Source organism: Hoplias malabaricus, chromosome 15, assembly GCF_029633855.1.
Source record: "Hoplias malabaricus isolate fHopMal1 chromosome 15, fHopMal1.hap1, whole genome shotgun sequence".
Classification (NCBI taxonomy): domain Eukaryota; kingdom Metazoa; phylum Chordata; class Actinopteri; order Characiformes; family Erythrinidae; genus Hoplias; species Hoplias malabaricus.
The window spans coordinates 24,956,620-24,984,560 of record NC_089814.1 but is presented as its reverse complement, the minus strand read 5'-3'; the positions used below and the strand labels follow the sequence as shown (position 1 = coordinate 24,984,560).

Below are 27,941 nucleotides of genomic sequence, written 5' to 3'. Positions count from 1 at the left end.
TCCATGCTTTCGTAGTGGTGGTTCTCCCACAGCCCCACTGGCCCTGCGCAGTCGTCCTCGTTAGTATAGTGGACAGTATCTCCGCCTGTCACGCGGAAGACCGGGGTTCGATTCCCCGACGGGGAGAAAGGTGATTTTCTTGCGCTATGTAGATTTGCAAAACAATTCGCTTCGCAAACCGTGGCAGCTGTTGGAGAAACGTGTTTTAAAGTGAATGCGTTGGCCGGGAATCGAACCCGGGTCAACTGCTTGGAAGGCAGCTATGCTCACCACTATACCACCAACACCACAGCTGGCGGAAGCTGGACCTAGGCCATTTGCACGAACGTCATTGCTTGAAGTCCTATTATGATCCGCGTTAAGCCGTGGCTGCCCCTCCAGGCTGTTTGGGTTCTCCGTAATGTCGAAGTGCCATGTCACTGTCCACCATGACCCGAACGGCAGACTGTCTGTTTGGCCAGCGGCTGGTTTCTGTAGTGTAGTGGTTATCACGTTTGCCTAACACGCGAAAGGTCCCCGGATCGATGCCGGGCGGAAACGCAAGGCTTACTAAAGCCAGGATTAGCGTCTCTTCTCTTTGCTACCTGTTTAATCCTCGTCTTGACTTGTGTGGCTTTTATTTTCCAAATAAAAGCAATGCGGCTGCCCCTCCAGTCTGTTTGGGTTCTCCGGAATGTCGAAGTGCCATGTGACTGTCCACCATGAGCCGAACGGGAGACTGTCTGTTTGCTCAGCGGCTGGTTTCTGTAGTGTAGTGGTTATCACGTTCGCCTCACACGCGAAAGGTCCCCGGATCGATGCCGGGCAGAAACACAAGGCGCGTCTCTTCTCTTTGCTAGCCGTTTAATCCTCGTCTTGACCTCTGTGGCTTTTATTTTCAAGGTCTTAGGATTTGGCCAATTTTAGCTGATATCAAAAGAAAAAAAACAGGACTAAGTGCAGCCTAAAGGAATTCGTTCAAAGTGTCGTCCATGCTTTCGTAGTGGTGGTTCTCCCACAGCCCCACTGGCCCTGCGCAGTCGTCCTTGTTAGTATAGTGGACAGTATCTCCGCCTGTCACGCGGAAGACCGGGGTTCGATTCCCCGACGGGGAGAAAGGTGATTTTCTTGCGCTATGTAGATTTGCAAAACAATTCGCTTCGCAAACCGTGGCAGCTGTTGGAGAAACGTGTTTTAAAGTGAATGCGTTGGCCGGCAATCGAACCCGGGTCAACTGCTTGGAAGGCAGCTATGCTCACCACTATACCACCAACGCCACAGCTGGCAGAAGCTGGACCTAGGCCGTTTGCACGAACGTCATTGCTTGAAGTCCTATTATGATCCGCGTTAAGCCGTGGCTGCCCCTCCAGGCTGTTTGGGTTCTCCGTAATGTCGAAGTGCCATGTCACTGTCCACCATGACCCGAACGGCAGACTGTCTGTTTGGCCAGCGGCTGGTTTCTGTAGTGTAGTGGTTATCACGTTTGCCTAACACGCGAAAGGTCCCCGGATCGATGCCGGGCGGAAACGCAAGGCTTACTAAAGCCAGGATTAGCGTCTCTTCTCTTTGCTACCTGTTTAATCCTCGTCTTGACTTGTGTGGCTTTTATTTTCCAAATAAAAGCAATGCGGCTGCCCCTCCAGTCTGTTTGGGTTCTCCGGAATGTCGAAGTGCCATGTGACTGTCCACCATGAGCCGAACGGGAGACTGTCTGTTTGCTCAGCGGCTGGTTTCTGTAGTGTAGTGGTTATCACGTTCGCCTCACACGCGAAAGGTCCCCGGATCGATGCCGGGCAGAAACACAAGGCGCGTCTCTTCTCTTTGCTAGCCGTTTAATCCTCGTCTTGACCTCTGTGGCTTTTATTTTCAAGGTCTTAGGATTTGGCCAATTTTAGCTGATATCAAAAGAAAAAAAACAGGACTAAGTGCAGCCTAAAGGAATTCGTTCAAAGTGTCGTCCATGCTTTCGTAGTGGTGGTTCTCCCACAGCCCCACTGGCCCTGCGCAGTCGTCCTCGTTAGTATAGTGGACAGTATCTCCGCCTGTCACGCGGAAGACCGGGGTTCGATTCCCCGACGGGGAGAAAGGTGATTTTCTTGCGCTATGTAGATTTGCAAAACAATTCGCTTCGCAAACCGTGGCAGCTGTTGGAGAAACGTGTTTTAAAGTGAATGCGTTGGCCGGCAATCGAACCCGGGTCAACTGCTTGGAAGACAGCTATGCTCACCACTATACCACCAACGCCACAGCGGGCTGAAGCTGGACCTAGGCCGTTTGCACGAACGTCATTGCTTGAAGTCCTATTATGATCCGCGTTAAGCCGTGGCTGCCCCTCCAGGCTGTTTGGGTTCTCCGTAATGTCGAAGTGCCATGTCACTGTCCACCATGACCCGAACGGCAGACTGTCTGTTTGGCCAGCGGCTGGTTTCTGTAGTGTAGTGGTTATCACGTTTGCCTAACACGCGAAAGGTCCCCGGATCGATGCCGGGCGGAAATGCAAGGCTTACTAAAGCCAGGATTAGCGTCTCTTCTCTTTGCTACCTGTTTAATCCTCGTCTTGACTTGTGTGGCTTTTATTTTCCAAATAAAAGCAATGCGGCTGCCCCTCCAGTCTGTTTGGGTTCTCCGGAATGTCGAAGTGCCATGTGACTGTCCACCATGAGCCGAACGGGAGACTGTCTGTTTGCTCAGCGGCTGGTTTCTGTAGTGTAGTGGTTATCACGTTCGCCTCACACGCGAAAGGTCCCCGGATCGATGCCGGGCAGAAACACAAGGCGCGTCTCTTCTCTTTGCTAGCCGTTTAATCCTCGTCTTGACCTCTGTGGCTTTTATTTTCAAGGTCTTAGGATTTGGCCAATTTTAGCTGATATCAAAAGAAAAAAAACAGGACTAAGTGCAGCCTAAAGGAATTCGTTCAAAGTGTCGTCCATGCTTTCGTAGTGGTGGTTCTCCCACAGCCCCACTGGCCCTGCGCAGTCGTCCTCGTTAGTATAGTGGACAGTATCTCCGCCTGTCACGCGGAAGACCGGGGTTCGATTCCCCGACGGGGAGAAAGGTGATTTTCTTGCGCTATGTAGATTTGCAAAACAATTCGCTTCGCAAACCGTGGCAGCTGTTGGAGAAACGTGTTTTAAAGTGAATGCGTTGGCCGGCAATCGAACCCGGGTCAACTGCTTGGAAGGCAGCTATGCTCACCACTATACCACCAACGCCACAGCGGGCTGAAGCTGGACCTAGGCCGTTTGCACGAACGTCATTGCTTGAAGTCCTATTATGATCCGCGTTAAGCCGTGGCTGCCCCTCCAGGCTGTTTGGGTTCTCCGTAATGTCGAAGTGCCATGTCACTGTCCACCATGACCCGAACGGCAGACTGTCTGTTTGGCCAGCGGCTGGTTTCTGTAGTGTAGTGGTTATCACGTTTGCCTAACACGCGAAAGGTCCCCGGATCGATGCCGGGCGGAAACGCAAGGCTTACTAAAGCCAGGATTAGCGTCTCTTCTCTTTGCTACCTGTTTAATCCTCGTCTTGACTTGTGTGGCTTTTATTTTCCAAATAAAAGCAATGCGGCTGCCCCTCCAGTCTGTTTGGGTTCTCCGGAATGTCGAAGTGCCATGTGACTGTCCACCATGAGCCGAACGGGAGACTGTCTGTTTGCTCAGCGGCTGGTTTCTGTAGTGTAGTGGTTATCACGTTCGCCTCACACGCGAAAGGTCCCCGGATCGATGCCGGGCAGAAACACAAGGCGCGTCTCTTCTCTTTGCTAGCCGTTTAATCCTCGTCTTGACCTCTGTGGCTTTTATTTTCAAGGTCTTAGGATTTGGCCAATTTTAGCTGATATCAAAAGAAAAAAAACAGGACTAAGTGCAGCCTAAAGGAATTCGTTCAAAGTGTCGTCCATGCTTTCGTAGTGGTGGTTCTCCCACAGCCCCACTGGCCCTGCGCAGTCGTCCTCGTTAGTATAGTGGACAGTATCTCCGCCTGTCACGCGGAAGACCGGGGTTCGATTCCCCGACGGGGAGAAAGGTGATTTTCTTGCGCTATGTAGATTTGCAAAACAATTCGCTTCGCAAACCGTGGCAGCTGTTGGAGAAACGTGTTTTAAAGTGAATGCGTTGGCCGGCAATCGAACCCGGGTCAACTGCTTGGAAGGCAGCTATGCTCACCACTATACCACCAACGCCACAGCGGGCTGAAGCTGGACCTAGGCCGTTTGCACGAACGTCATTGCTTGAAGTCCTATTATGATCCGCGTTAAGCCGTGGCTGCCCCTCCAGGCTGTTTGGGTTCTCCGTAATGTCGAAGTGCCATGTCACTGTCCACCATGACTCGAACGGCAGACTGTCTGTTTGGCCAGCGGCTGGTTTCTGTAGTGTAGTGGTTATCACGTTTGCCTAACACGCGAAAGGTCCCCGGATCGATGCCGGGCGGAAACGCAAGGCTTACTAAAGCCAGGATTAGCGTCTCTTCTCTTTGCTACCTGTTTAATCCTCGTCTTGACTTGTGTGGCTTTTATTTTCCAAATAAAAGCAATGCGGCTGCCCCTCCAGTCTGTTTGGGTTCTCCGGAATGTCGAAGTGCCATGCGACTGTCCACCATGAGCCGAACGGGAGACTGTCTGTTTGCTCAGCGGCTGGTTTCTGTAGTGTAGTGGTTATCACGTTCGCCTCACACGCGAAAGGTCCCCGGATCGATGCCGGGCAGAAACACAAGGCGCGTCTCTTCTCTTTGCTAGCCGTTTAATCCTCGTCTTGACCTCTGTGGCTTTTATTTTCAAGGTCTTAGGATTTGGCCAATTTTAGCTGATATCAAAAGAAAAAAAACAGGACTAAGTGCAGCCTAAAGGAATTCGTTCAAAGTGTCGTCCATGCTTTCGTAGTGGTGGTTCTCCCACAGCCCCACTGGCCCTGTGCAGTCGTCCTCGTTAGTATAGTGGACAGTATCTCCGCCTGTCACGCGGAAGACCGGGGTTCGATTCCCCGACGGGGAGAAAGGTGATTTTCTTGCGCTATGTAGATTTGCAAAACAATTCGCTTCGCAAACCGTGGCAGCTGTTGGAGAAACGTGTTTTAAAGTGAATGCGTTGGCCGGCAATCGAACCCGGGTCAACTGCTTGGAAGGCAGCTATGCTCACCACTATACCACCAACGCCACAGCGGGCGGAAGCTGGACCTAGGCCGTTTGCACGAACGTCATTGCTTGAAGTCCTATTATGATCCGCGTTAAGCCGTGGCTGCCCCTCCAGGCTGTTTGGGTTCTCCGTAATGTCGAAGTGCCATGTCACTGTCCACCATGACCCGAACGGCAGACTGTCTGTTTGGCCAGCGGCTGGTTTCTGTAGTGTAGTGGTTATCACGTTTGCCTAACACGCGAAAGGTCCCCGGATCGATGCCGGGCGGAAACGCAAGGCTTACTAAAGCCAGGATTAGCGTCTCTTCTCTTTGCTACCTGTTTAATCCTCGTCTTGACTTGTGTGGCTTTTATTTTCCAAATAAAAGCAATGCGGCTGCCCCTCCAGTCTGTTTGGGTTCTCCGGAATGTCGAAGTGCCATGTGACTGTCCACCATGAGCCGAACGGGAGACTGTCTGTTTGCTCAGCGGCTGGTTTCTGTAGTGTAGTGGTTATCACGTTCGCCTCACACGCGAAAGGTCCCCGGATCGATGCCGGGCAGAAACACAAGGCGCGTCTCTTCTCTTTTCTAGCCGTTTAATCCTCGTCTTGACCTCTGTGGCTTTTATTTTCAAGGTCTTAGGATTTGGCCAATTTTAGCTGATATCAAAAGAAAAAAAACAGGACTAAGTGCAGCCTAAAGGAATTCGTTCTAAGTGTCGTACATGCTTTCGTAGTGGTGGTTCTCCCACAGCCCCACTGGCCCTGCGCAGTCGTCCTCGTTAGTGTAGTGGACAGTATCTCCGCCTGTCACGTGGAAGACCGGGGTTCGATTCCCCGACGGGTAGAAAGGTGATTTTCTTGCGCTATGTAGATTTGCAAAACAATTCGCTTCGCAAACCGTGGCAGCTGTTGGAGAAACGTGTTTTAAAGTGAAAGCGTTGGCCGGCAATCGAACCCGGGTCAACTGCTTGGAAGGCAGCTATGCTCACCACTATACCACCAACGCCACAGCGGGCTGAAGCTGGACCTAGGCCGTTTGCACGAACGTCATTGCTTGAAGTCCTATTATGATCCGCGTTAAGCCGTGGCTGCCCCTCCAGGCTGTTTGGGTTCTCCGTAATATCGAAGTGCCATGTCACTGTCCACCATGACCCGAACGGCAGACTGTCTGTTTGGCCAGCGGCTGGTTTCTGTAGTGTAGTGGTTATCACGTTTGCCTAAGACGCGAAAGGTCCCCGGATCGATGCCGGGCGGAAACGCAAGGCTTACTAAAGCCAGGATTCGCGTCTCTTCTCTTTGCTACCTGTTTAATCCTCGTCTTGACTTGTGTGGCTTTTATTTTCCAAATAAAAGCAATGCGGCTGCCCCTCCAGTCTGTTTGGGTTCTCCGGAATGTCGAAGTGCCATGTGACTGTCCACCATGAGCCGAACGGGAGACTGTCTGTTTGCTCAGCGGCTGGTTTCTGTAGTGTAGTGGTTATCACGTTCGCCTCACACGCGAAAGGTCCCCGGATCGATGCCGGGCAGAAACACAAGGCGCGTCTCTTCTCTTTGCTAGCCGTTTAATCCTCGTCTTGTCCTCTCTGGCTTTTATTTTCAAGGTCTTAGGATTTGGCCAATTTTAGCTGATATCAAAAGAAAAAAAACAGGACTAAGTGCAGCCTAAAGGAATTCGTTCAAAGTGTCGTCCATGCTTTCGTAGTGGTGGTTCTCCCACAGCCCCACTGGCCCTGCGCAGTCGTCCTCGTTAGTATAGTGGACAGTATCTCCGCCTGTCACGCGGAAGACCGGGGTTCGATTCCCCGACGGGGAGAAAGGTGATTATCTTGCGCTATGTAGATTTGCAAAACAATTCGCTTCGCAAAGCGTCGCAGCTGTTGGAGAAACGTGTTTTAAAGTGAATGCGTTGGCCGGGAATCGAACCCGGGTCAACTGCTTGGAAGGCAGCTATGCTCACCACTATACAACCAACACCACAGCGGGCAGAAGCTGGACCTAGGCCGTTTGCACGAACGTCATTGCTTGAAGTCCTATTATGATCCGCGTTAAGCCGTGGCTGCCCCTCCAGGCTGTTTGCGTTCTCCGTAATGTCGAAGTGCCATGTCACTGTCCACCATGACCCGAATGGCAGACTGTTTGTTTGGCCAGCGGCTGGTTTCTGTAGTGTAGTGGTTATCACGTTTGCCTAACACACGAAAGGTCCCTGGATCGATGCCGGGCGGAAACGCAAGGCTTACTAAAGCCAGGATTAGCGTCTCTTCTCTTTGCTACCTGTTTAATCCTCGTCTTGACTTGTGTGGCTTTTATTTTCCAAATAAAAGCAATGCGGCTGCCCCTCCAGTCTGTTTGGGTTCTCCGGAATGTCGAAGTGCCATGTGACTGTCCACCATGAGCCGAACGGGAGACTGTCTGTTTGCTCAGCGGCTGGTTTCTGTAGTGTAGTGGTTATCACGTTCGCCTCACACGCGAAAGGTCCCCGGATCGATGCCGGGCAGAAACACAAGGCGCGTCTCTTCTCTTTTCTAGCCGTTAAATCCTCGTCTTGACCTCTGTGGCTTTTATTTTCAAGGTCTTAGGATTTGGCCAATTTTAGCTGATATCAAAAGAAAAAAAACAGGACTAAGTGCAGCCTAAAGGAATTCGTTCAAAGTGTCGTCCATGCTTTCGTAGTGGTGGTTCTCCCACAGCCCCACTGGCCCTGCGCAGTCGTCCTCGTTAGTGTAGTGGACAGTATCTCCGCCTGTCACGTGGATGACCGGAGTTCGATTCCCCGATGGGTAGAAAGGTGATTTTCTTGCGCTATGTAGATTTGCAAAACAATTCGCTTCGCAAACCGTGGCAGCTGTTGGAGAAACGTGTTTTAAAGTGAATGCGTTGGCCGGCAATCGAACCCGGGTCAACTGCTTGGAAGGCAGCTATGCTCACCACTATACCACCAACGCCACAGCGGGCTGAAGCTGGACCTAGGCCGTTTGCACGAACGTCATTGCTTGAAGTCCTATTATGATCCGCGTTAAGCCGTGGCTGCCCCTCCAGGCTGTTTGGGTTCTCCGTAATATCGAAGTGCCATGTCACTGTCCACCATGACCCGAACGGCAGACTGTCTGTTTGGCCAGCGGCTGGTTTCTGTAGTGTAGTGGTTATCACGTTTGCCTAACACGCGAAAGGTCCCCGGATCGATGCCGGGCGGAAACGCAAGGCTTACTAAAGCCAGGATTAGCGTCTCTTCTCTTTGCTACCTGTTTAATCCTCGTCTTGACTTGTGTGGCTTTTATTTTCCAAATAAAAGCAATGCGGCTGCCCCTCCAGTCTGTTTGGGTTCTCCGGAATGTCGAAGTGCCATGTGACTGTCCACCATGAGCCGAACGGGAGACTGTCTGTTTGCTCAGCGGCTGGTTTCTGTAGTGTAGTGGTTATCACGTTCGCCTCACACGCGAAAGGTCCCCGGATCGATGCCGGGCAGAAACACAAGGCGCGTCTCTTCTCTTTGCTAGCCGTTTAATCCTCGTCTTGACCTCTGTGGCTTTTATTTTCAAGGTCTTAGGATTTGGCCAATTTTAGCTGATATCAAAAGAAAAAAAACAGGACTAAGTGCAGCCTAAAGGAATTCGTTCAAAGTGTCGTCCATGCTTTCGTAGTGGTGGTTCTCCCACAGCCCCACTGGCCCTGCGCAGTCGTCCTCGTTAGTATAGTGGACAGTATCTCCGCCTGTCACGCGGAAGACCGGGGTTCGATTCCCCGACGGGGAGAAAGGTGATTTTCTTGCGCTATGTAGATTTGCAAAACAATTCGCTTCGCAAACCGTGGCAGCTGTTGGAGAAACGTGTTTTAAAGTGAATGCGTTGGCCGGCAATCGAACCCGGGTCAACTGCTTGGAAGGCAGCTATGCTCACCACTATACCACCAACGCCACAGCGGGCTGAAGCTGGACCTAGGCCGTTTGCACGAACGTCATTGCTTGAAGTCCTATTATGATCCGCGTTAAGCCGTGGCTGCCCCTCCAGGCTGTTTGGGTTCTCCGTAATGTCGAAGTGCCATGTCACTGTCCACCATGACCCGAACGGCAGACTGTCTGTTTGGCCAGCGGCTGGTTTCTGTAGTGTAGTGGTTATCACGTTTGCCTAACACGCGAAAGGTCCCCGGATCGATGCCGGGCGGAAACGCAAGGCTTACTAAAGCCAGGATTAGCGTCTCTTCTCTTTGCTACCTGTTTAATCCTCGTCTTGACTTGTGTGGCTTTTATTTTCCAAATAAAAGCAATGCGGCTGCCCCTCCAGTCTGTTTGGGTTCTCCGGAATGTCGAAGTGCCATGTGACTGTCCACCATGAGCCGAACGGGAGACTGTCTGTTTGCTCAGCGGCTGGTTTCTGTAGTGTAGTGGTTATCACGTTCGCCTCACACGCGAAAGGTCCCCGGATCGATGCCGGGCAGAAACACAAGGCGCGTCTCTTCTCTTTGCTAGCCGTTTAATCCTCGTCTTGACCTCTGTGGCTTTTATTTTCAAGGTCTTAGGATTTGGCCAATTTTAGCTGATATCAAAAGAAAAAAAACAGGACTAAGTGCAGCCTAAAGGAATTCGTTCAAAGTGTCGTCCATGCTTTCGTAGTGGTGGTTCTCCCACAGCCCCACTGGCCCTGCGCAGTCGTCCTCGTTAGTATAGTGGACAGTATCTCCGCCTGTCACGCGGAAGACCGGGGTTCGATTCCCCGACGGGGAGAAAGGTGATTTTCTTGCGCTATGTAGATTTGCAAAACAATTCGCTTCGCAAACCGTGGCAGCTGTTGGAGAAACGTGTTTTAAAGTGAATGCGTTGGCCGGCAATCGAACCCGGGTCAACTGCTTGGAAGGCAGCTATGCTCACCACTATACCACCAACGCCACAGCGGGCTGAAGCTGGACCTAGGCCGTTTGCACGAACGTCATTGCTTGAAGTCCTATTATGATCCGCGTTAAGCCGTGGCTGCCCCTCCAGGCTGTTTGGGTTCTCCGTAATGTCGAAGTGCCATGTCACTGTCCACCATGACCCGAACGGCAGACTGTCTGTTTGGCCAGCGGCTGGTTTCTGTAGTGTAGTGGTTATCACGTTTGCCTAACACGCGAAAGGTCCCCGGATCGATGCCGGGCGGAAACGCAAGGCTTACTAAAGCCAGGATTAGCGTCTCTTCTCTTTGCTACCTGTTTAATCCTCGTCTTGACTTGTGTGGCTTTTATTTTCCAAATAAAAGCAATGCGGCTGCCCCTCCAGTCTGTTTGGGTTCTCCGGAATGTCGAAGTGCCATGTGACTGTCCACCATGAGCCGAACGGGAGACTGTCTGTTTGCTCAGCGGCTGGTTTCTGTAGTGTAGTGGTTATCACGTTCGCCTCACACGCGAAAGGTCCCCGGATCGATGCCGGGCAGAAACACAAGGCGCGTCTCTTCTCTTTGCTAGCCGTTTAATCCTCGTCTTGACCTCTGTGGCTTTTATTTTCAAGGTCTTAGGATTTGGCCAATTTTAGCTGATATCAAAAGAAAAAAAACAGGACTAAGTGCAGCCTAAAGGAATTCGTTCAAAGTGTCGTCCATGCTTTCGTAGTGGTGGTTCTCCCACAGCCCCACTGGCCCTGTGCAGTCGTCCTCGTTAGTATAGTGGACAGTATCTCCGCCTGTCACGCGGAAGACCGGGGTTCGATTCCCCGACGGGGAGAAAGGTGATTTTCTTGCGCTATGTAGATTTGCAAAACAATTCGCTTCGCAAACCGTGGCAGCTGTTGGAGAAACGTGTTTTAAAGTGAATGCGTTGGCCGGCAATCGAACCCGGGTCAACTGCTTGGAAGGCAGCTATGCTCACCACTATACCACCAACGCCACAGCGGGCGGAAGCTGGACCTAGGCCGTTTGCACGAACGTCATTGCTTGAAGTCCTATTATGATCCGCGTTAAGCCGTGGCTGCCCCTCCAGGCTGTTTGGGTTCTCCGTAATGTCGAAGTGCCATGTCACTGTCCACCATGACCCGAACGGCAGACTGTCTGTTTGGCCAGCGGCTGGTTTCTGTAGTGTAGTGGTTATCACGTTTGCCTAACACGCGAAAGGTCCCCGGATCGATGCCGGGCGGAAACGCAAGGCTTACTAAAGCCAGGATTAGCGTCTCTTCTCTTTGCTACCTGTTTAATCCTCGTCTTGACTTGTGTGGCTTTTATTTTCCAAATAAAAGCAATGCGGCTGCCCCTCCAGTCTGTTTGGGTTCTCCGGAATGTCGAAGTGCCATGTGACTGTCCACCATGAGCCGAACGGGAGACTGTCTGTTTGCTCAGCGGCTGGTTTCTGTAGTGTAGTGGTTATCACGTTCGCCTCACACGCGAAAGGTCCCCGGATCGATGCCGGGCAGAAACACAAGGCGCGTCTCTTCTCTTTGCTAGCCGTTTAATCCTCGTCTTGACCTCTGTGGCTTTTATTTTCAAGGTCTAAGTGCAGCCTAAAGGAATTCGTTCAAAGTGTCGTCCATGCTTTCGTAGTGGTGGTTCTCCCACAGCCCCACTGGCCCTGCGCAGTCGTCCTCGTTAGTGTAGTGGACAGTATCTCCGCCTGTCACGTGGATGACCGGGGTTCGATTCCCCGACGGGTAGAAAGGTGATTTTCTTGCGCTATGTAGATTTGCAAAACAATTCGCTTCGCAAACCGTGGCAGCTGTTGGAGAAACGTGTTTTAAAGTGAATGCGTTGGCCGGCAATCGAACCCGGGTCAACTGCTTGGAAGGCAGCTATGCTCACCACTATACCACCAACGCCACAGCGGGCTGAAGCTGGACCTAGGCCGTTTGCACGAACGTCATTGCTTGAAGTCCTATTATGATCCGCGTTAAGCCGTGGCTGCCCCTCCAGGCTGTTTGGGTTCTCCGTAATATCGAAGTGCCATGTCACTGTCCACCATGACCCGAACGGCAGACTGTCTGTTTGGCCAGCAGCTGGTTTCTGTAGTGTAGTGGTTATCACGTTTGCCTAACACGCGAAAGGTCCCCGGATCGATGCCGAGCGGAAACGCAAGGCTTACTAAAGCCAGGATTAGCGTCTCTTCTCTTTGCTACCTGTTTAATCCTCGTCTTGACTTGTGTGGCTTTTATTTTCCAAATAAAAGCAATGCGGCTGCCCCTCCAGTCTGTTTGGGTTCTCCGGAATGTCGAAGTGCCATGTGACTGTCCACCATGAGCCGAACGGGAGACTGTCTGTTTGCTCAGCGGCTGGTTTCTGTAGTGTATTGGTTATCACGTTCGCCTCACACGCGAAAGGTCCCCGGATCGATGCCGGGCAGAAACACAAGGCGCGTCTCTTCTCTTTGCTAGCCGTTTAATCCTCGTCTTGACCTCTGTGGCTTTTATTTTCAAGGTCTTAGGATTTGGCCAATTTTAGCTGATATCAAAAGAAAAAAAACAGGACTAAGTGCAGCCTAAAGGAATTCGTTCAAAGTGTCGTCCATGCTTTCGTAGTGGTGGTTCTCCCACAGCCCCACTGGCCCTGCGCAGTCGTCCTCGTTAGTATAGTGGACAGTATCTCCGCCTGTCACGTGGATGACCGGGGTTCGATTCCCCGACGGGTAGAAAGGTGATTTTCTTGCGCTATGTAGATTTGCAAAACAATTCGCTTCGCAAACCGTGGCAGCTGTTGGAGAAACGTGTTTTAAAGTGAATGCGTTGGCCGGCAATCGAACCCGGGTCAACTGCTTGGAAGGCAGCTATGCTCACCACTATACCACCAACGCCACAGCGGGCTGAAGCTGGACCTAGGCCGTTTGCACGAACGTCATTGCTTGAAGTCCTATTATGATCCGCGTTAAGCCGTGGCTGCCCCTCCAGGCTGTTTGGGTTCTCCGTAATATCGAAGTGCCATGTCACTGTCCACCATGACCCGAATGGCAGACTGTCTGTTTGGCCAGCAGCTGGTTTCTGTAGTGTAGTGGTTATCACGTTTGCCTAACACGCGAAAGGTCCCCGGATCGATGCCGGGCGGAAACGCAAGGCTTACTAAAGCCAGGATTAGCGTCTCTTCTCTTTGCTACCTGTTTAATCCTCGTCTTGACTTGTGTGGCTTTTATTTTCCAAATAAAAGCAATGCGGCTGCCCCTCCAGTCTGTTTGGGTTCTCCGGAATGTCGAAGTGCCATGTGACTGTCCACCATGAGCCGAACGGGAGACTGTCTGTTTGCTCAGCGGCTGGTTTCTGTAGTGTAGTGGTTATCACGTTCGCCTCACACGCAAAAGGTCCCCGGATCGATGCCGGGCAGAAACACAAGGCGCGTCTCTTCTCTTTGCTAGCCGTTTAATCCTCGTCTTGACCTCTGTGGCTTTTATTTTCAAGGTCTTAGGATTTGGCCAATTTTAGCTGATATCAAAAGAAAAAAAACAGGACTAAGTGCAGCCTAAAGGAATTCGTTCAAAGTGTCGTCCATGCTTTCGTAGTGGTGGTTCTCCCACAGCCCCACTGGCCCTGCGCAGTCGTCCTCGTTAGTATAGTGGACAGTATCTCCGCCTGTCACGCGGAAGACCGGGGTTCGATTCCCCGACGGGGAGAAAGGTGATTATCTTGCGCTATGTAGATTTGCAAAACAATTCGCTTCGCAAAGCGTGGCAGCTGTTGGAGAAACGTGTTTTAAAGTGAATGCGTTGGCCGGGAATCGAACCCGGGTCAACTGCTTGGAAGGCAGCTATGCTCACCACTATACCACCAACGCCACAGCGGGCGGAAGCTGGACCTAGGCCGTTTGCACGAACGTCATTGCTTGAAGTCCTATTATGATCCGCGTCAAGCCGTGGCTGCCCCTCCAGGCTGTTTGGGTTCTCCGTAATGTCGAAGTGCCATGTCACTGTCCACCATGACCCGAACGGCAGACTGTCTGTTTGGCCAGCGGGTGGTTTCTGTAGTGTAGTGGTTATCACGTTTACCTAACACGCGAAAGGTCCCCGGATCGATGCCGGGCGGAAACGCAAGGCTTACTAAAGCCAGGATTAGCGTCTCTTCTCTTTGCTACCTGTTTAATCCTCGTCTTGACTTGTGTGGCTTTTATTTTCCAAATAAAAGCAATGCGGCTGCCCCTCCAGTCTGTTTGGGTTCTCCGGAATGTCGAAGTGCCATGCGACTGTCCACCATGAGCCGAACGGGAGACTGTCTGTTTGCTCAGCGGCTGGTTTCTGTAGTGTAGTGGTTATCACGTTCGCCTCACACGCGATAGGTCCCCGGATCGATGCCGGGCAGAAACACAAGGCGCGTCTCTTCTCTTTGCTAGCCGTTTAATCCTCGTCTTGACCTCTGTGGCTTTTATTTTCAAGGTCTTAGGATTTGGCCAATTTTAGCTGATATCAAAAGAAAAAAAACAGGACTAAGTGCAGCCTAAAGGAATTCGTTCAAAGTGTCGTCCATGCTTTCGTAGTGGTGGTTCTCCCACAGCCCCACTGGCCCTGCGCAGTCGTCCTCGTTAGTGTAGTGGACAGTATCTCCGCCTGTCACGTGGATGACCGGGGTTCGATTCCCCGACGGGTAGAAAGGTGATTTTCTTGCGCTATGTAGATTTGCAAAACAATTCGCTTCGCAAACCGTGGCAGCTGTTGGAGAAACGTGTTTTAAAGTGAATGCGTTGGCCGGCAATCGAACCCGGGTCAACTGCTTGGAAGGCAGCTATGCTCACCACTATACCACCAACGCCACAGCGGGCTGAAGCTGGACCTAGGCCGTTTGCACGAACGTCATTGCTTGAAGTCCTATTATGATCCGCGTTAAGCCGTGGCTGCCCCTCCAGGCTGTTTGGGTTCTCCGTAATATCGAAGTGCCATGTCACTGTCCACCATGACCCGAACGGCAGACTGTCTGTTTGGCCAGCAGCTGGTTTCTGTAGTGTAGTGGTAATCACGTTTGCCTAACACGCGAAAGGTCCCCGGATCGATGCCGGGCGGAAACGCAAGGCTTACTAAAGCCAGGATTAGCGTCTCTTCTCTTTGCTACCTGTTTAATCCTCGTCTTGACTTGTGTGGCTTTTATTTTCCAAATAAAAGCAATGCGGCTGCCCCTCCAGTCTGTTTGGGTTCTCCGGAATGTCGAAGTGCCATGTGACTGTCCACCATGAGCCGAATGGGAGACTGTCTGTTTGCTCAGCGGCTGGTTTCTGTAGTGTAGTGGTTATCACGTTCGCCTCACACGCGAAAGGTCCCCGGATCGATGCCGGGCAGAAACACAAGGCGCGTCTCTTCTCTTTGCTAGCCGTTTAATCCTCGTCTTGACCTCTGTGGCTTTTATTTTCAAGGTCTTAGGATTTGGCCAATTTTAGCTGATATCAAAAGAAAAAAAACAGGACTAAGTGCAGCCTAAAGCAATTCGTTCAAAGTGTCGTCCATGCTTTCGTAGTGGTGGTTCTCCCACAGCCCCACTGGCCCTGCGCAGTCGTCCTCGTTAGTATAGTGGACAGTATCTCCGCCTGTCACGCGGAAGACCGGGGTTCGATTCCCCGACGGGGAGAAAGGTGATTTTCTTGCGCTATGTAGATTTGCAAAACAATTCGCTTCGCAAACCGTGTCAGCTGTTGGAGAAACGTGTTTTAAAGTGAATGCGTTGGCCGGGAATCGAACCCGGGTCAACTGCTTGGAAGGCAGCTATGCTCACCACTATACCACCAACGCCACAGCGGGCTGAAGCTGGACCTAGGCCGTTTGCACGAACGTCATTGCTTGAAGTCCTATTATGATCCGCGTTAAGCCGTGGCTGCCCCTCCAGGCTGTTTGGGTTCTCCGTAATGTCGAAGTGCCATGTCACTGTCCACCATGACCCGAACGGCAGACTGTCTGTTTGGCCAGCGGCTGGTTTCTGTAGTGTAGTGGTTATCACGTTTGCCTAACACGCGAAAGGTCCCCGGATCGATGCCGGGCGGAAACGCAAGGCTTACTAAAGCCAGGATTAGCGTCTCTTCTCTTTGCTACCTGTTTAATCCTCGTCTTGACTTGTGTGGCTTTTATTTTCCAAATAAAAGCAATGCGGCTGCCCCTCCAGTCTGTTTGGGTTCTCCGGAATGTCGAAGTGCCATGTGACTGTCCACCATGAGCCGAACGGGAGACTGTCTGTTTGCTCAGCGGCTGGTTTCTGTAGTGTAGTGGTTATCACGTTCGCCTCACACGCGAAAGGTCCCCGGATCGATGCCGGGCAGAAACACAAGGCGCGTCTCTTCTCTTTGCTAGCCGTTTAATCCTCGTCTTGACCTCTGTGGCTTTTATTTTCAAGGTCTTAGGATTTGGCCAATTTTAGCTGATATCAAAAGAAAAAAAACAGGACTAAGTGCAGCCTAAAGGAATTCGTTCAAAGTGTCGTCCATGCTTTCGTAGTGGTGGTTCTCCCACAGCCCCACTGGCCCTGCGCAGTCGTCCTCGTTAGTATAGTGGACAGTATCTCCGCCTGTCACGCGGAAGACCGGGGTTCGATTCCCCGACGGGGAGAAAGGTGATTTTCTTGCGCTATGTAGATTTGCAAAACAATTCGCTTCGCAAACCGTGGCAGCTGTTGGAGAAACGTGTTTTAAAGTGAATGCATTGGCCGGCAATCGAACCCGGGTCAACTGCTTGGAAGGCAGCTATGCTCACCACTATACCACCAACGCCACAGCGGGCGGAAGCTGGACCTAGGCCGTTTGCACGAACGTCATTGCTTGAAGTCCTATTATGATCCGCGTTAAGCCGTGGCTGCCCCTCCAGGCTGTTTGGGTTCTCCGTAATGTCGAAGTGCCATGTCACTGTCCACCATGACCCGAACGGCAGACTGTCTGTTTGGCCAGCGGCTGGTTTCTGTAGTGTAGTTGTTATCACGTTTGCCTAACACGCGAAAGGTCCCCGGATCGATGCCGGGCGGAAACGCAAGGCTTACTAAAGCCAGGATTAGCGTCTCTTCTCTTTGCTACCTGTTTAATCCTCGTCTTGACTTGTGTGGCTTTTATTTTCCAAATAAAAGCAATGCGGCTGCCCCTCCAGTCTGTTTGGGTTCTCCGGAATGTCGAAGTGCCATGTGACTGTCCACCATGAGCCGAATGGGAGACTGTCTGTTTGCTCAGCGGCTGGTTTCTGTAGTGTAGTGGTTATCACGTTCGCCTCACACGCGAAAGGTCCCCGGATCGATGCCGGGCAGAAACACAAGGCGCGTCTCTTCTCTTTGCTAGCCGTTTAATCCTCGTCTTGACCTCTGTGGCTTTTATTTTCAAGGTCTTAGGATTTGGCCAATTTTAGCTGATATCAAAAGAAAAAAAACAGGACTAAGTGCAGCCTAAAGGAATTCGTTCAAAGTGTCGTCCATGCTTTCGTAGTGGTGGTTCTCCCACAGCCCCACTGGCCCTGCGCAGTCGTCCTCGTTAGTATAGTGGACAGTATCTCCGCCTGTCACGCGGAAGACCGGGGTTCGATTCCCCGACGGGGAGAAAGGTGATTTTCTTGCGCTATGTAGATTTGCAAAACAATTCGCTTCGCAAACCGTGGCAGCTGTTGGAGAAACGTGTTTTAAAGTGAATGCGTTGGCCGGCAATCGAACCCGGGTCAACTGCTTGGAAGGCAGCTATGCTCACCACTATACCACCAACGCCACAGCGGGCTGAAGCTGGACCTAGGCCGTTTGCACGAACGTCATTGCTTGAAGTCCTATTATGATCCGCGTTAAGCCGTGGCTGCCCCTCCAGGCTGTTTGGGTTCTCCGTAATATCGAAGTGCCATGTCACTGTCCACCATGACCCGAACGGCAGACTGTCTGTTTGGCCAGCAGCTGGTTTCTGTAGTGTAGTGGTAATCACGTTTGCCTAACACGCGAAAGGTCCCCGGATCGATGCCGGGCGGAAACGCAAGGCTTACTAAAGCCAGGATTAGCGTCTCTTCTCTTTGCTACCTGTTTAATCCTCGTCTTGACTTGTGTGGCTTTTATTTTCCAAATAAAAGCAATGCGGCTGCCCCTCCAGTCTGTTTGGGTTCTCCGGAATGTCGAAGTGCCATGTGACTGTCCACCATGAGCCGAATGGGAGACTGTCTGTTTGCTCAGCGGCTGGTTTCTGTAGTGTAGTGGTTATCACGTTCGCCTCACACGCGAAAGGTCCCCGGATCGATGCCGGGCAGAAACACAAGGCGCGTCTCTTCTCTTTGCTAGCCGTTTAATCCTCGTCTTGACCTCTGTGGCTTTTATTTTCAAGGTCTTAGGATTTGGCCAATTTTAGCTGATATCAAAAGAAAAAAAACAGGACTAAGTGCAGCCTAAAGGAATTCGTTCAAAGTGTCGTCCATGCTTTCGTAGTGGTGGTTCTCCCACAGCCCCACTGGCCCTGCGCAGTCGTCCTCGTTAGTATAGTGGACAGTATCTCCGCCTGTCACGCGGAAGACCGGGGTTCGATTCCCCGACGGGGAGAAAGGTGATTTTCTTGCGCTATGTAGATTTGCAAAACAATTCGCTTCGCAAACCGTGGCAGCTGTTGGAGAAACGTGTTTTAAAGTGAATGCATTGGCCGGCAATCGAACCCGGGTCAACTGCTTGGAAGGCAGCTATGCTCACCACTATACCACCAACGCCACAGCGGGCGGAAGCTGGACCTAGGCCGTTTGCACGAACGTCATTGCTTGAAGTCCTATTATGATCCGCGTTAAGCCGTGGCTGCCCCTCCAGGCTGTTTGGGTTCTCCGTAATATCGAAGTGCCATGTCACTGTCCACCATGACCCGAACGGCAGACTGTCTGTTTGGCCAGCAGCTGGTTTCTGTAGTGTAGTGGTTATCACGTTTGCCTAACACGCGAAAGGTCCCCGGATCGATGCCGGGCGGAAACGCAAGGCTTACTAAAGCCAGGATTAGCGTCTCTTCTCTTTGCTACCTGTTTAATCCTCGTCTTGACTTGTGTGGCTTTTATTTTCCAAATAAAAGCAATGCGGCTGCCCCTCCAGTCTGTTTGGGTTCTCCGGAATGTCGAAGTGCCATGTGACTGTCCACCATGAGCCGAATGGGAGACTGTCTGTTTGCTCAGCAGCTGGTTTCTGTAGTGTAGTGGTTATCACGTTCGCCTCACACGCGAAAGGTCCCCGGATCGATGCCGGGCAGAAACACAAGGCGCGTCTCTTCTCTTTGCTAGCCGTTTAATCCTCGTCTTGACCTCTGTGGCTTTTATTTTCAAGGTCTTAGGATTTGGCCAATTTTAGCTGATATCAAAAGAAAAAAAACAGGACTAAGTGCAGCCTAAAGGAATTCGTTCAAAGTGTCGTCCATGCTTTCGTAGTGGTGGTTCTCCCACAGCCCCACTGGCCCTGCGCAGTCGTCCTCGTTAGTATAGTGGACAGTATCTCCGCCTGTCACGCGGAAGACCGGGGTTCGATTCCCCGACGGGGAGAAAGGTGATTTTCTTGCGCTATGTAGATTTGCAAAACAATTCGCTTCGCAAACCGTGGCAGCTGTTGGAGAAACGTGTTTTAAAGTGAATGCGTTGGCCGGCAATCGAACCCGGGTCAACTGCTTGGAAGGCAGCTATGCTCACCACTATACCACCAACGCCACAGCGGGCTGAAGCTGGACCTAGGCCGTTTGCACGAACGTCATTGCTTGAAGTCCTATTATGATCCGCGTTAAGCCGTGGCTGCCCCTCCAGGCTGTTTGGGTTCTCCGTAATGTCGAAGTGCCATGTCACTGTCCACCATGACCCGAACGGCAGACTGTCTGTTTGGCCAGCGGCTGGATTCTGTAGTGTAGTGGTTATCACGTTTGCCTAACACGCGAAAGGTCCCCGGATCGATGCCGGGCGGAAACGCAAGGCTTACTAAAGCCAGGATTAGCGTCTCTTCTCTTTGCTACCTGTTTAATCCTCGTCTTGACTTGTGTGGCTTTTATTTTCCAAATAAAAGCAATGCGGCTGCCCCTCCAGTCTGTTTGGGTTCTCCGGAATGTCGAAGTGCCATGTGACTGTCCACCATGAGCCGAATGGGAGACTGTCTGTTTGCTCAGCGGCTGGTTTAGTGTAGTGTAGTGGTTATCACGTTCGCCTCACACGCGAAAGGTCCCCGGATCGATGCCGGGCAGAAACACAAGGCGCGTCTCTTCTCTTTGCTAGCCGTTTAATCCTCGTCTTGACCTCTGTGGCTTTTATTTTCAAGGTCTTAGGATTTGGCCAATTTTAGCTGATATCAAAAGAAAAAAAACAGGACTAAGTGCAGCCTAAAGGAATTCGTTCAAAGTGTCGTCCATGCTTTCGTAGTGGTGGTTCTCCCACAGCCCCACTGGCCCTGCGCAGTCGTCCTCGTTAGTATAGTGGACAGTATCTCCGCCTGTCACGCGGAAGACCGGGGTTCGATTCCCCGACGGGGAGAAAGGTGATTTTCTTGCGCTATGTAGATTTGCAAAACAATTCGCTTCGCAAACCGTGTCAGCTGTTGGAGAAACGTGTTTTAAAGTGAATGCGTTGGCCGGGAATCGAACCCGGGTCAACTGCTTGGAAGGCAGCTATGCTCACCACTATACCACCAACGCCACAGCGGGCTGAAGCTGGACCTAGGCCGTTTGCACGAACGTCATTGCTTGAAGTCCTATTATGATCCGCGTTAAGCCGTGGCTGCCCCTCCAGGCTGTTTGGGTTCTCCGTAATGTCGAAGTGCCATGTCACTGTCCACCATGACCCGAACGGCAGACTGTCTGTTTGGCCAGCGGCTGGTTTCTGTAGTGTAGTGGTTATCACGTTTGCCTAACACGCGAAAGGTCCCCGGATCGATGCCGGGCGGAAACGCAAGGCTTACTAAAGCCAGGATTAGCGTCTCTTCTCTTTGCTACCTGTTTAATCCTCGTCTTGACTTGTGTGGCTTTTATTTTCCAAATAAAAGCAATGCGGCTGCCCCTCCAGTCTGTTTGGGTTCTCCGGAATGTCGAAGTGCCATGTGACTGTCCACCATGAGCCGAACGGGAGACTGTCTGTTTGCTCAGCGGCTGGTTTCTGTAGTGTAGTGGTTATCACGTTCGCCTCACACGCGAAAGGTCCCCGGATCGATGCCGGGCAGAAACACAAGGCGCGTCTCTTCTCTTTGCTAGCCGTTTAATCCTCGTCTTGACCTCTGTGGCTTTTATTTTCAAGGTCTTAGGATTTGGCCAATTTTAGCTGATATCAAAAGAAAAAAAACAGGACTAAGTGCAGCCTAAAGGAATTCGTTCAAAGTGTCGTCCATGCTTTCGTAGTGGTGGTTCTCCCACAGCCCCACTGGCCCTGCGCAGTCGTCCTCGTTAGTATAGTGGACAGTATCTCCGCCTGTCACGCGGAAGACCGGGGTTCGATTCCCCGACGGGGAGAAAGGTGATTTTCTTGCGCTATGTAGATTTGCAAAACAATTCGCTTCGCAAACCGTGGCAGCTGTTGGAGAAACGTGTTTTAAAGTGAATGCGTTGGCCGGCAATCGAACCCGGGTCAACTGCTTGGAAGGCAGCTATGCTCACCACTATACCACCAACGCCACAGCGGGCTGAAGCTGGACCTAGGCCGTTTGCACGAACGTCATTGCTTGAAGTCCTATTATGATCCGCGTTAAGCCGTGGCTGCCCCTCCAGGCTGTTTGGGTTCTCCGTAATGTCGAAGTGCCATGTCACTGTCCACCATGACCCGAACGGCAGACTGTCTGTTTGGCCAGCGGCTGGTTTCTGTAGTGTAGTGGTTATCACGTTTGCCTAACACGCGAAAGGTCCCCGGATCGATGCCGGGCGGAAACGCAAGGCTTACTAAAGCCAGGATTAGCGTCTCTTCTCTTTGCTACCTGTTTAATCCTCGTCTTGACTTGTGTGGCTTTTATTTTCCAAATAAAAGCAATGCGGCTGCCCCTCCAGTCTGTTTGGGTTCTCCGGAATGTCGAAGTGCCATGTGACTGTCCACCATGAGCCGAACGGGAGACTGTCTGTTTGCTCAGCGGCTGGTTTCTGTAGTGTAGTGGTTATCACGTTCGCCTCACACGCGAAAGGTCCCCGGATCGATGCCGGGCAGAAACACAAGGCGCGTCTCTTCTCTTTGCTAGCCGTTTAATCCTCATCTTGACCTCTGTGGCTTTTATTTTCAAGGTCTTAGGATTTGGCCAATTTTAGCTGATATCAAAAGAAAAAAAACAGGACTAAGTGCAGCCTAAAGGAATTCGTTCAAAGTGTCGTCCATGCTTTCGTAGTGGTGGTTCTCCCACAGCCCCACTGGCCCTGCGCAGTCGTCCTCGTTAGTATAGTGGACAGTATCTCCGCCTGTCACGCGGAAGACCGGGGTTCGATTCCCCGACGGGGAGAAAGGTGATTTTCTTGCGCTATGTAGATTTGCAAAACAATTCGCTTCGCAAACCGTGGCAGCTGTTGGAGAAACGTGTTTTAAAGTGAATGCGTTGGCCGGCAATCGAACCCGGGTCAACTGCTTGGAAGGCAGCTATGCTCACCACTATACCACCAACGCCACAGCGGGCGGAAGCTGGACCTAGGCCGTTTGCACGAACGTCATTGCTTGAAGTCCTATTATGATCCGCGTTAAGCCGTGGCTGCCCCTCCAGGCTGTTTGGGTTCTCCGTAATGTCGAAGTGCCATGTCACTGTCCACCATGACCCGAACGGCAGACTGTCTGTTTGGCCAGCGGCTGGTTTCTGTAGTGTAGTGGTTATCACGTTTGCCTAACACGCGAAAGGTCCCCGGATCGATGCCGGGCGGAAACGCAAGGCTTACTAAAGCCAGGATTAGCGTCTCTTCTCTTTGCTACCTGTTTAATCCTCGTCTTGACTTGTGTGGCTTTTATTTTCCAAATAAAAGCAATGCGGCTGCCCCTCCAGTCTGTTTGGGTTCTCCGGAATGTCGAAGTGCCATGTGACTGTCCACCATGAGCCGAACGGGAGACTGTCTGTTTGCTCAGCGGCTGGTTTCTGTAGTGTAGTGGTTATCACGTTCGCCTCACACGCGAAAGGTCCCCGGATCGATGCCGGGCAGAAACACAAGGCGCGTCTCTTCTCTTTGCTAGCCGTTTAATCCTCATCTTGACCTCTGTGGCTTTTATTTTCAAGGTCTTAGGATTTGGCCAATTTTAGCTGATATCAAAAGAAAAAAAACAGGACTAAGTGCAGCCTAAAGGAATTCGTTCAAAGTGTCGTCCATGCTTTCGTAGTGGTGGTTCTCCCACAGCCCCACTGGCCCTGCGCAGTCGTCCTCGTTAGTATAGTGGACAGTATCTCCGCCTGTCACGCGGAAGACCGGGGTTCGATTCCCCGACGGGGAGAAAGGTGATTTTCTTGCGCTATGTAGATTTGCAAAACAATTCGCTTCGCAAACCGTGGCAGCTGTTGGAGAAACGTGTTTTAAAGTGAATGCGTTGGCCGGCAATCGAACCCGGGTCAACTGCTTGGAAGGCAGCTATGCTCACCACTATACCACCAACGCCACAGCGGGCGGAAGCTGGACCTAGGCCGTTTGCACGAACGTCATTGCTTGAAGTCCTATTATGATCCGCGTTAAGCCGTGGCTGCCCCTCCAGGCTGTTTGGGTTCTCCGTAATGTCGAAGTGCCATGTCACTGTCCACCATGACCCGAACGGCAGACTGTCTGTTTGGCCAGCGGCTGGTTTCTGTAGTGTAGTGGTTATCACGTTTGCCTAACACGCGAAAGGTCCCCGGATCGATGCCGGGCGGAAACGCAAGGCTTACTAAAGCCAGGATTAGCGTCTCTTCTCTTTGCTACCTGTTTAATCCTCGTCTTGACTTGTGTGGCTTTTATTTTCCAAATAAAAGCAATGCGGCTGCCCCTCCAGTCTGTTTGGGTTCTCCGGAATGTCGAAGTGCCATGTGATTGTCCACCATGAGCCGAACGGGAGACTGTCTGTTTGCTCAGCGGCTGGTTTCTGTAGTGTAGTGGTTATCACGTTCGCCTCACACGCGAAAGGTCCCCGGATCGATGCCGGGCAGAAACACAAGGCGCGTCTCTTCTCTTTGCTAGCTGTTTAATCCTCATCTTGACCTCTGTGGCTTTTATTTTCAAGGTCTTAGGATTTGGCCAATTTTAGCTGATATCAAAAGAAAAAAAACAGGACTAAGTGCAGCCTAAAGGAATTCGTTCAAAGTGTCGTCCATGCTTTCGTAGTGGTGGTTCTCCCACAGCCCCACTGGCCCTGCGCAGTCATCCTCGTTAGTATAGTGGACAGTATCTCCGCCTGTCACGCGGAAGACCGGGGTTCGATTCCCCGACGGGGAGAAAGGTGATTTTCTTGCGCTATGTAGATTTGCAAAACAATTCGCTTCGCAAACCGTGGCAGCTGTTGGAGAAACGTGTTTTAAAGTGAATGCGTTGGCCGGCAATCGAACCCGGGTCAACTGCTTGGAAGGCAGCTATGCTCACCACTATACCACCAACGCCACAGCGGGCGGAAGCTGGACCTAGGCCGTTTGCACGAACGTCATTGCTTGAAGTCCTATTATGATCCGCGTTAAGCCGTGGCTGCCCCTCCAGGCTGTTTGGGTTCTCCGTAATGTCGAAGTGCCATGTCACTGTCCACCATGACCCGAACGGCAGACTGTCTGTTTGGCCAGCGGCTGGTTTCTGTAGTGTAGTGGTTATCACGTTTGCCTAACACGCGAAAGGTCCCCGGATCGATGCCGGGCGGAAACGCAAGGCTTACTAAAGCCAGGATTAGCGTCTCTTCTCTTTGCTACCTGTTTAATCCTCGTCTTGACTTGTGTGGCTTTTATTTTCCAAATAAAAGCAATGCGGCTGCCCCTCCAGTCTGTTTGGGTTCTCCGGAATGTCGAAGTGCCATGTGACTGTCCACCATGAGCCGAATGGGAGACTGTCTGTTTGCTCAGCGGCTGGTTTCTGTAGTGTAGTGGTTATCACGTTCGCCTCACACGCGAAAGGTCCCCGGATCGATGCCGGGCAGAAACACAAGGCGCGTCTCTTCTCTTTGCTAGCCGTTTAATCCTCGTCTTGACCTCTGTGGCTTTTATTTTCAAGGTCTTAGGATTTGGCCAATTTTAGCTGATATCAAAAGAAAAAAAACAGGACTAAGTGCAGCCTAAAGGAATTCGTTCAAAGTGTCGTCCATGCTTTCGTAGTGGTGGTTCTCCCACAGCCCCACTGGCCCTGCGCAGTCGTCCTCGTTAGTATAGTGGACAGTATCTCCGCCTGTCACGCGGAAGACCGGGGTTCGATTCCCCGACGGGGAGAAAGGTGATTTTCTTGCGCTATGTAGATTTGCAAAACAATTCGCTTCGCAAACCGTGTCAGCTGTTGGAGAAACGTGTTTTAAAGTGAATGCGTTGGCCGGGAATCGAACCCGGGTCAACTGCTTGGAAGGCAGCTATGCTCACCACTATACCACCAACGCCACAGCGGGCTGAAGCTGGACCTAGGCCGTTTGCACGAACGTCATTGCTTGAAGTCCTATTATGATCCGCGTTAAGCCGTGGCTGCCCCTCCAGGCTGTTTGGGTTCTCCGTAATGTCGAAGTGCCATGTCACTGTCCACCATGACCCGAACGGCAGACTGTCTGTTTGGCCAGCGGCTGGTTTCTGTAGTGTAGTGGTTATCACGTTTGCCTAACACGCGAAAGGTCCCCGGATCGATGCCGGGCGGAAACGCAAGGCTTACTAAAGCCAGGATTAGCGTCTCTTCTCTTTGCTACCTGTTTAATCCTCGTCTTGACTTGTGTGGCTTTTATTTTCCAAATAAAAGCAATGCGGCTGCCCCTCCAGTCTGTTTGGGTTCTCCGGAATGTCGAAGTGCCATGTGACTGTCCACCATGAGCCGAACGGGAGACTGTCTGTTTGCTCAGCGGCTGGTTTCTGTAGTGTAGTGGTTATCACGTTCGCCTCACACGCGAAAGGTCCCCGGATCGATGCCGGGCAGAAACACAAGGCGCGTCTCTTCTCTTTGCTAGCCGTTTAATCCTCGTCTTGACCTCTGTGGCTTTTATTTTCAAGGTCTTAGGATTTGGCCAATTTTAGCTGATATCAAAAGAAAAAAAACAGGACTAAGTGCAGCCTAAAGGAATTCGTTCAAAGTGTCGTCCATGCTTTCGTAGTGGTGGTTCTCCCACAGCCCCACTGGCCCTGCGCAGTCGTCCTCGTTAGTATAGTGGACAGTATCTCCGCCTGTCACGCGGAAGACCGGGGTTCGATTCCCCGACGGGGAGAAAGGTGATTTTCTTGCGCTATGTAGATTTGCAAAACAATTCGCTTCGCAAACCGTGGCAGCTGTTGGAGAAACGTGTTTTAAAGTGAATGCGTTGGCCGGCAATCGAACCCGGGTCAACTGCTTGGAAGGCAGCTATGCTCACCACTATACCACCAACGCCACAGCGGGCGGAAGCTGGACGTAGGCCGTTTGCACGAACGTCATTGCTTGAAGTCCTATTATGATCCGCGTTAAGCCGTGGCTGCCCCTCCAGGCTGTTTGGGTTCTCCGTAATGTCGAAGTGCCATGTCACTGTCCACCATGACCCGAACGGCAGACTGTCTGTTTGGCCAGCGGCTGGTTTCTGTAGTGTAGTGGTTATCACGTTTGCCTAACACGCGAAAGGTCCCCGGATCGATGCCGGGCGGAAACGCAAGGCTTACTAAAGCCAGGATTAGCGTCTCTTCTCTTTGCTACCTGTTTAATCCTTGTCTTGACTTGTGTGGCTTTTATTTTCCAAATAAAAGCAATGCGGCTGCCCCTCCAGTCTGTTTGGGTTCTCCGGAATGTCGAAGTGCCATGTGACTGTCCACCATGAGCCGAACGGGAGACTGTCTGTTTGCTCAGCGGCTGGTTTCTGTAGTGTAGTGGTTATCACGTTCGCCTCACACGCGAAAGGTCCCCGGATCGATGCCGGGCAGAAACACAAGGCGCGTCTCTTCTCTTTGCTAGCCGTTTAATCCTCGTCTTGACCTCTGTGGCTTTTATTTTCAAGGTCTTAGGATTTGGCCAATTTTAGCTGATATCAAAAGAAAAAAAACAGGACTAAGTGCAGCCTAAAGGAATTCGTTCAAAGTGTCGTCCATGCTTTCGTAGTGGTGGTTCTCCCACAGCCCCACTGGCCCTGCGCAGTCGTCCTCGTTAGTATAGTGGACAGTATCTCCGCCTGTCACGCGGAAGACCGGGGTTCGATTCCCCGACGGGGAGAAAGGTGATTTTCTTGCGCTATGTAGATTTGCAAAACAATTCGCTTCGCAAACCGTGGCAGCTGTTGGAGAAACGTGTTTTAAAGTGAATGCGTTGGCCGGCAATCGAACCCGGGTCAACTGCTTGGAAGGCAGCTATGCTCACCACTATACCACCAACGCCACAGCGGGCGGAAGCTGGACGTAGGCCGTTTGCACGAACGTCATTGCTTGAAGTCCTATTATGATCCGCGTTAAGCCGTGGCTGCCCCTCCAGGCTGTTTGGGTTCTCCGTAATGTCGAAGTGCCATGTCACTGTCCACCATGACCCGAACGGCAGACTGTCTGTTTGGCCAGCGGCTGGTTTCTGTAGTGTAGTGGTTATCACGTTTGCCTAACACGCGAAAGGTCCCCGGATCGATGCCGGGCGGAAACGCAAGGCTTACTAAAGCCAGGATTAGCGTCTCTTCTCTTTGCTACCTGTTTAATCCTTGTCTTGACTTGTGTGGCTTTTATTTTCCAAATAAAAGCAATGCGGCTGCCCCTCCAGTCTGTTTGGGTTCTCCGGAATGTCGAAGTGCCATGTGACTGTCCACCATGAGCCGAACGGGAGACTGTCTGTTTGCTCAGCGGCTGGTTTCTGTAGTGTAGTGGTTATCACGTTCGCCTCACACGCGAAAGGTCCCCGGATCGATGCCGGGCAGAAACACAAGGCGCGTCTCTTCTCTTTGCTAGCCGTTTAATCCTCGTCTTGACCTCTGTGGCTTTTATTTTCAAGGT

The 27,941-nt window shown here is 51.7% G+C and overlaps 53 non-coding genes across 53 annotated transcripts; 48 read left to right on the top strand and 5 right to left on the bottom strand.

The window, feature by feature from the left end:
* The first annotated feature begins 54 nt into the window (after nt 1–54).
* trnad-guc (transfer RNA aspartic acid (anticodon GUC)) lies at nt 55–126 on the top strand. The gene has a single exon. It is a non-coding gene; the product is annotated as a tRNA-Asp (tRNA).
* An 89-nt stretch (nt 127–215) lies between these two features.
* trnag-ucc (transfer RNA glycine (anticodon UCC)) lies at nt 216–287 on the bottom strand. The gene has a single exon. It is a non-coding gene; the product is annotated as a tRNA-Gly (tRNA).
* Nucleotides 288–740: 453 nt separating this feature from the next.
* Nucleotides 741–813, top strand: trnav-cac (transfer RNA valine (anticodon CAC)). The gene has a single exon. It is a non-coding gene; the product is annotated as a tRNA-Val (tRNA).
* An 895-nt stretch (nt 814–1,708) lies between these two features.
* trnav-cac (transfer RNA valine (anticodon CAC)) lies at nt 1,709–1,781 on the top strand. Its single transcript has one exon. It is a non-coding gene; the product is annotated as a tRNA-Val (tRNA).
* Nucleotides 1,782–1,990: 209 nt separating this feature from the next.
* trnad-guc (transfer RNA aspartic acid (anticodon GUC)) lies at nt 1,991–2,062 on the top strand. The gene has a single exon. It is a non-coding gene; the product is annotated as a tRNA-Asp (tRNA).
* Nucleotides 2,063–2,676: 614 nt separating this feature from the next.
* trnav-cac (transfer RNA valine (anticodon CAC)) lies at nt 2,677–2,749 on the top strand. The gene has a single exon. It is a non-coding gene; the product is annotated as a tRNA-Val (tRNA).
* A 209-nt stretch (nt 2,750–2,958) lies between these two features.
* Nucleotides 2,959–3,030, top strand: trnad-guc (transfer RNA aspartic acid (anticodon GUC)). The gene has a single exon. It is a non-coding gene; the product is annotated as a tRNA-Asp (tRNA).
* Nucleotides 3,031–3,644: 614 nt separating this feature from the next.
* On the top strand, nt 3,645–3,717 carry trnav-cac (transfer RNA valine (anticodon CAC)). The gene has a single exon. It is a non-coding gene; the product is annotated as a tRNA-Val (tRNA).
* Nucleotides 3,718–3,926: 209 nt separating this feature from the next.
* On the top strand, nt 3,927–3,998 carry trnad-guc (transfer RNA aspartic acid (anticodon GUC)). The gene has a single exon. It is a non-coding gene; the product is annotated as a tRNA-Asp (tRNA).
* Nucleotides 3,999–4,612: 614 nt separating this feature from the next.
* trnav-cac (transfer RNA valine (anticodon CAC)) lies at nt 4,613–4,685 on the top strand. The gene has a single exon. It is a non-coding gene; the product is annotated as a tRNA-Val (tRNA).
* Nucleotides 4,686–4,894: 209 nt separating this feature from the next.
* On the top strand, nt 4,895–4,966 carry trnad-guc (transfer RNA aspartic acid (anticodon GUC)). Its single transcript has one exon. It is a non-coding gene; the product is annotated as a tRNA-Asp (tRNA).
* Nucleotides 4,967–5,580: 614 nt separating this feature from the next.
* trnav-cac (transfer RNA valine (anticodon CAC)) lies at nt 5,581–5,653 on the top strand. The gene has a single exon. It is a non-coding gene; the product is annotated as a tRNA-Val (tRNA).
* Nucleotides 5,654–6,548: 895 nt separating this feature from the next.
* trnav-cac (transfer RNA valine (anticodon CAC)) lies at nt 6,549–6,621 on the top strand. Its single transcript has one exon. It is a non-coding gene; the product is annotated as a tRNA-Val (tRNA).
* A 209-nt stretch (nt 6,622–6,830) lies between these two features.
* On the top strand, nt 6,831–6,902 carry trnad-guc (transfer RNA aspartic acid (anticodon GUC)). Its single transcript has one exon. It is a non-coding gene; the product is annotated as a tRNA-Asp (tRNA).
* Nucleotides 6,903–7,516: 614 nt separating this feature from the next.
* Nucleotides 7,517–7,589, top strand: trnav-cac (transfer RNA valine (anticodon CAC)). Its single transcript has one exon. It is a non-coding gene; the product is annotated as a tRNA-Val (tRNA).
* Nucleotides 7,590–8,484: 895 nt separating this feature from the next.
* On the top strand, nt 8,485–8,557 carry trnav-cac (transfer RNA valine (anticodon CAC)). The gene has a single exon. It is a non-coding gene; the product is annotated as a tRNA-Val (tRNA).
* A 209-nt stretch (nt 8,558–8,766) lies between these two features.
* On the top strand, nt 8,767–8,838 carry trnad-guc (transfer RNA aspartic acid (anticodon GUC)). The gene has a single exon. It is a non-coding gene; the product is annotated as a tRNA-Asp (tRNA).
* A 614-nt stretch (nt 8,839–9,452) lies between these two features.
* On the top strand, nt 9,453–9,525 carry trnav-cac (transfer RNA valine (anticodon CAC)). The gene has a single exon. It is a non-coding gene; the product is annotated as a tRNA-Val (tRNA).
* Nucleotides 9,526–9,734: 209 nt separating this feature from the next.
* trnad-guc (transfer RNA aspartic acid (anticodon GUC)) lies at nt 9,735–9,806 on the top strand. The gene has a single exon. It is a non-coding gene; the product is annotated as a tRNA-Asp (tRNA).
* A 614-nt stretch (nt 9,807–10,420) lies between these two features.
* On the top strand, nt 10,421–10,493 carry trnav-cac (transfer RNA valine (anticodon CAC)). Its single transcript has one exon. It is a non-coding gene; the product is annotated as a tRNA-Val (tRNA).
* A 209-nt stretch (nt 10,494–10,702) lies between these two features.
* trnad-guc (transfer RNA aspartic acid (anticodon GUC)) lies at nt 10,703–10,774 on the top strand. Its single transcript has one exon. It is a non-coding gene; the product is annotated as a tRNA-Asp (tRNA).
* Nucleotides 10,775–11,388: 614 nt separating this feature from the next.
* On the top strand, nt 11,389–11,461 carry trnav-cac (transfer RNA valine (anticodon CAC)). Its single transcript has one exon. It is a non-coding gene; the product is annotated as a tRNA-Val (tRNA).
* A 2,097-nt stretch (nt 11,462–13,558) lies between these two features.
* On the top strand, nt 13,559–13,630 carry trnad-guc (transfer RNA aspartic acid (anticodon GUC)). Its single transcript has one exon. It is a non-coding gene; the product is annotated as a tRNA-Asp (tRNA).
* Nucleotides 13,631–13,719: 89 nt separating this feature from the next.
* On the bottom strand, nt 13,720–13,791 carry trnag-ucc (transfer RNA glycine (anticodon UCC)). The gene has a single exon. It is a non-coding gene; the product is annotated as a tRNA-Gly (tRNA).
* A 1,421-nt stretch (nt 13,792–15,212) lies between these two features.
* trnav-cac (transfer RNA valine (anticodon CAC)) lies at nt 15,213–15,285 on the top strand. The gene has a single exon. It is a non-coding gene; the product is annotated as a tRNA-Val (tRNA).
* Nucleotides 15,286–15,494: 209 nt separating this feature from the next.
* Nucleotides 15,495–15,566, top strand: trnad-guc (transfer RNA aspartic acid (anticodon GUC)). The gene has a single exon. It is a non-coding gene; the product is annotated as a tRNA-Asp (tRNA).
* Nucleotides 15,567–15,655: 89 nt separating this feature from the next.
* Nucleotides 15,656–15,727, bottom strand: trnag-ucc (transfer RNA glycine (anticodon UCC)). The gene has a single exon. It is a non-coding gene; the product is annotated as a tRNA-Gly (tRNA).
* A 453-nt stretch (nt 15,728–16,180) lies between these two features.
* Nucleotides 16,181–16,253, top strand: trnav-cac (transfer RNA valine (anticodon CAC)). Its single transcript has one exon. It is a non-coding gene; the product is annotated as a tRNA-Val (tRNA).
* Nucleotides 16,254–16,462: 209 nt separating this feature from the next.
* On the top strand, nt 16,463–16,534 carry trnad-guc (transfer RNA aspartic acid (anticodon GUC)). Its single transcript has one exon. It is a non-coding gene; the product is annotated as a tRNA-Asp (tRNA).
* A 614-nt stretch (nt 16,535–17,148) lies between these two features.
* On the top strand, nt 17,149–17,221 carry trnav-cac (transfer RNA valine (anticodon CAC)). The gene has a single exon. It is a non-coding gene; the product is annotated as a tRNA-Val (tRNA).
* Nucleotides 17,222–17,430: 209 nt separating this feature from the next.
* On the top strand, nt 17,431–17,502 carry trnad-guc (transfer RNA aspartic acid (anticodon GUC)). The gene has a single exon. It is a non-coding gene; the product is annotated as a tRNA-Asp (tRNA).
* Nucleotides 17,503–18,116: 614 nt separating this feature from the next.
* Nucleotides 18,117–18,189, top strand: trnav-cac (transfer RNA valine (anticodon CAC)). The gene has a single exon. It is a non-coding gene; the product is annotated as a tRNA-Val (tRNA).
* Nucleotides 18,190–18,398: 209 nt separating this feature from the next.
* On the top strand, nt 18,399–18,470 carry trnad-guc (transfer RNA aspartic acid (anticodon GUC)). Its single transcript has one exon. It is a non-coding gene; the product is annotated as a tRNA-Asp (tRNA).
* A 614-nt stretch (nt 18,471–19,084) lies between these two features.
* On the top strand, nt 19,085–19,157 carry trnav-cac (transfer RNA valine (anticodon CAC)). Its single transcript has one exon. It is a non-coding gene; the product is annotated as a tRNA-Val (tRNA).
* A 209-nt stretch (nt 19,158–19,366) lies between these two features.
* Nucleotides 19,367–19,438, top strand: trnad-guc (transfer RNA aspartic acid (anticodon GUC)). Its single transcript has one exon. It is a non-coding gene; the product is annotated as a tRNA-Asp (tRNA).
* Nucleotides 19,439–20,335: 897 nt separating this feature from the next.
* Nucleotides 20,336–20,407, top strand: trnad-guc (transfer RNA aspartic acid (anticodon GUC)). Its single transcript has one exon. It is a non-coding gene; the product is annotated as a tRNA-Asp (tRNA).
* Nucleotides 20,408–20,496: 89 nt separating this feature from the next.
* On the bottom strand, nt 20,497–20,568 carry trnag-ucc (transfer RNA glycine (anticodon UCC)). The gene has a single exon. It is a non-coding gene; the product is annotated as a tRNA-Gly (tRNA).
* Nucleotides 20,569–21,021: 453 nt separating this feature from the next.
* Nucleotides 21,022–21,094, top strand: trnav-cac (transfer RNA valine (anticodon CAC)). The gene has a single exon. It is a non-coding gene; the product is annotated as a tRNA-Val (tRNA).
* A 209-nt stretch (nt 21,095–21,303) lies between these two features.
* trnad-guc (transfer RNA aspartic acid (anticodon GUC)) lies at nt 21,304–21,375 on the top strand. Its single transcript has one exon. It is a non-coding gene; the product is annotated as a tRNA-Asp (tRNA).
* Nucleotides 21,376–21,989: 614 nt separating this feature from the next.
* Nucleotides 21,990–22,062, top strand: trnav-cac (transfer RNA valine (anticodon CAC)). Its single transcript has one exon. It is a non-coding gene; the product is annotated as a tRNA-Val (tRNA).
* A 209-nt stretch (nt 22,063–22,271) lies between these two features.
* trnad-guc (transfer RNA aspartic acid (anticodon GUC)) lies at nt 22,272–22,343 on the top strand. The gene has a single exon. It is a non-coding gene; the product is annotated as a tRNA-Asp (tRNA).
* Nucleotides 22,344–22,957: 614 nt separating this feature from the next.
* Nucleotides 22,958–23,030, top strand: trnav-cac (transfer RNA valine (anticodon CAC)). Its single transcript has one exon. It is a non-coding gene; the product is annotated as a tRNA-Val (tRNA).
* A 209-nt stretch (nt 23,031–23,239) lies between these two features.
* Nucleotides 23,240–23,311, top strand: trnad-guc (transfer RNA aspartic acid (anticodon GUC)). The gene has a single exon. It is a non-coding gene; the product is annotated as a tRNA-Asp (tRNA).
* A 614-nt stretch (nt 23,312–23,925) lies between these two features.
* Nucleotides 23,926–23,998, top strand: trnav-cac (transfer RNA valine (anticodon CAC)). The gene has a single exon. It is a non-coding gene; the product is annotated as a tRNA-Val (tRNA).
* Nucleotides 23,999–24,207: 209 nt separating this feature from the next.
* Nucleotides 24,208–24,279, top strand: trnad-guc (transfer RNA aspartic acid (anticodon GUC)). Its single transcript has one exon. It is a non-coding gene; the product is annotated as a tRNA-Asp (tRNA).
* A 614-nt stretch (nt 24,280–24,893) lies between these two features.
* On the top strand, nt 24,894–24,966 carry trnav-cac (transfer RNA valine (anticodon CAC)). The gene has a single exon. It is a non-coding gene; the product is annotated as a tRNA-Val (tRNA).
* A 209-nt stretch (nt 24,967–25,175) lies between these two features.
* Nucleotides 25,176–25,247, top strand: trnad-guc (transfer RNA aspartic acid (anticodon GUC)). Its single transcript has one exon. It is a non-coding gene; the product is annotated as a tRNA-Asp (tRNA).
* Nucleotides 25,248–25,336: 89 nt separating this feature from the next.
* On the bottom strand, nt 25,337–25,408 carry trnag-ucc (transfer RNA glycine (anticodon UCC)). The gene has a single exon. It is a non-coding gene; the product is annotated as a tRNA-Gly (tRNA).
* Nucleotides 25,409–25,861: 453 nt separating this feature from the next.
* trnav-cac (transfer RNA valine (anticodon CAC)) lies at nt 25,862–25,934 on the top strand. Its single transcript has one exon. It is a non-coding gene; the product is annotated as a tRNA-Val (tRNA).
* A 209-nt stretch (nt 25,935–26,143) lies between these two features.
* Nucleotides 26,144–26,215, top strand: trnad-guc (transfer RNA aspartic acid (anticodon GUC)). Its single transcript has one exon. It is a non-coding gene; the product is annotated as a tRNA-Asp (tRNA).
* A 614-nt stretch (nt 26,216–26,829) lies between these two features.
* On the top strand, nt 26,830–26,902 carry trnav-cac (transfer RNA valine (anticodon CAC)). The gene has a single exon. It is a non-coding gene; the product is annotated as a tRNA-Val (tRNA).
* A 209-nt stretch (nt 26,903–27,111) lies between these two features.
* trnad-guc (transfer RNA aspartic acid (anticodon GUC)) lies at nt 27,112–27,183 on the top strand. The gene has a single exon. It is a non-coding gene; the product is annotated as a tRNA-Asp (tRNA).
* A 614-nt stretch (nt 27,184–27,797) lies between these two features.
* Nucleotides 27,798–27,870, top strand: trnav-cac (transfer RNA valine (anticodon CAC)). The gene has a single exon. It is a non-coding gene; the product is annotated as a tRNA-Val (tRNA).
* The last annotated feature ends 71 nt before the right edge of the window (nt 27,871–27,941 follow it).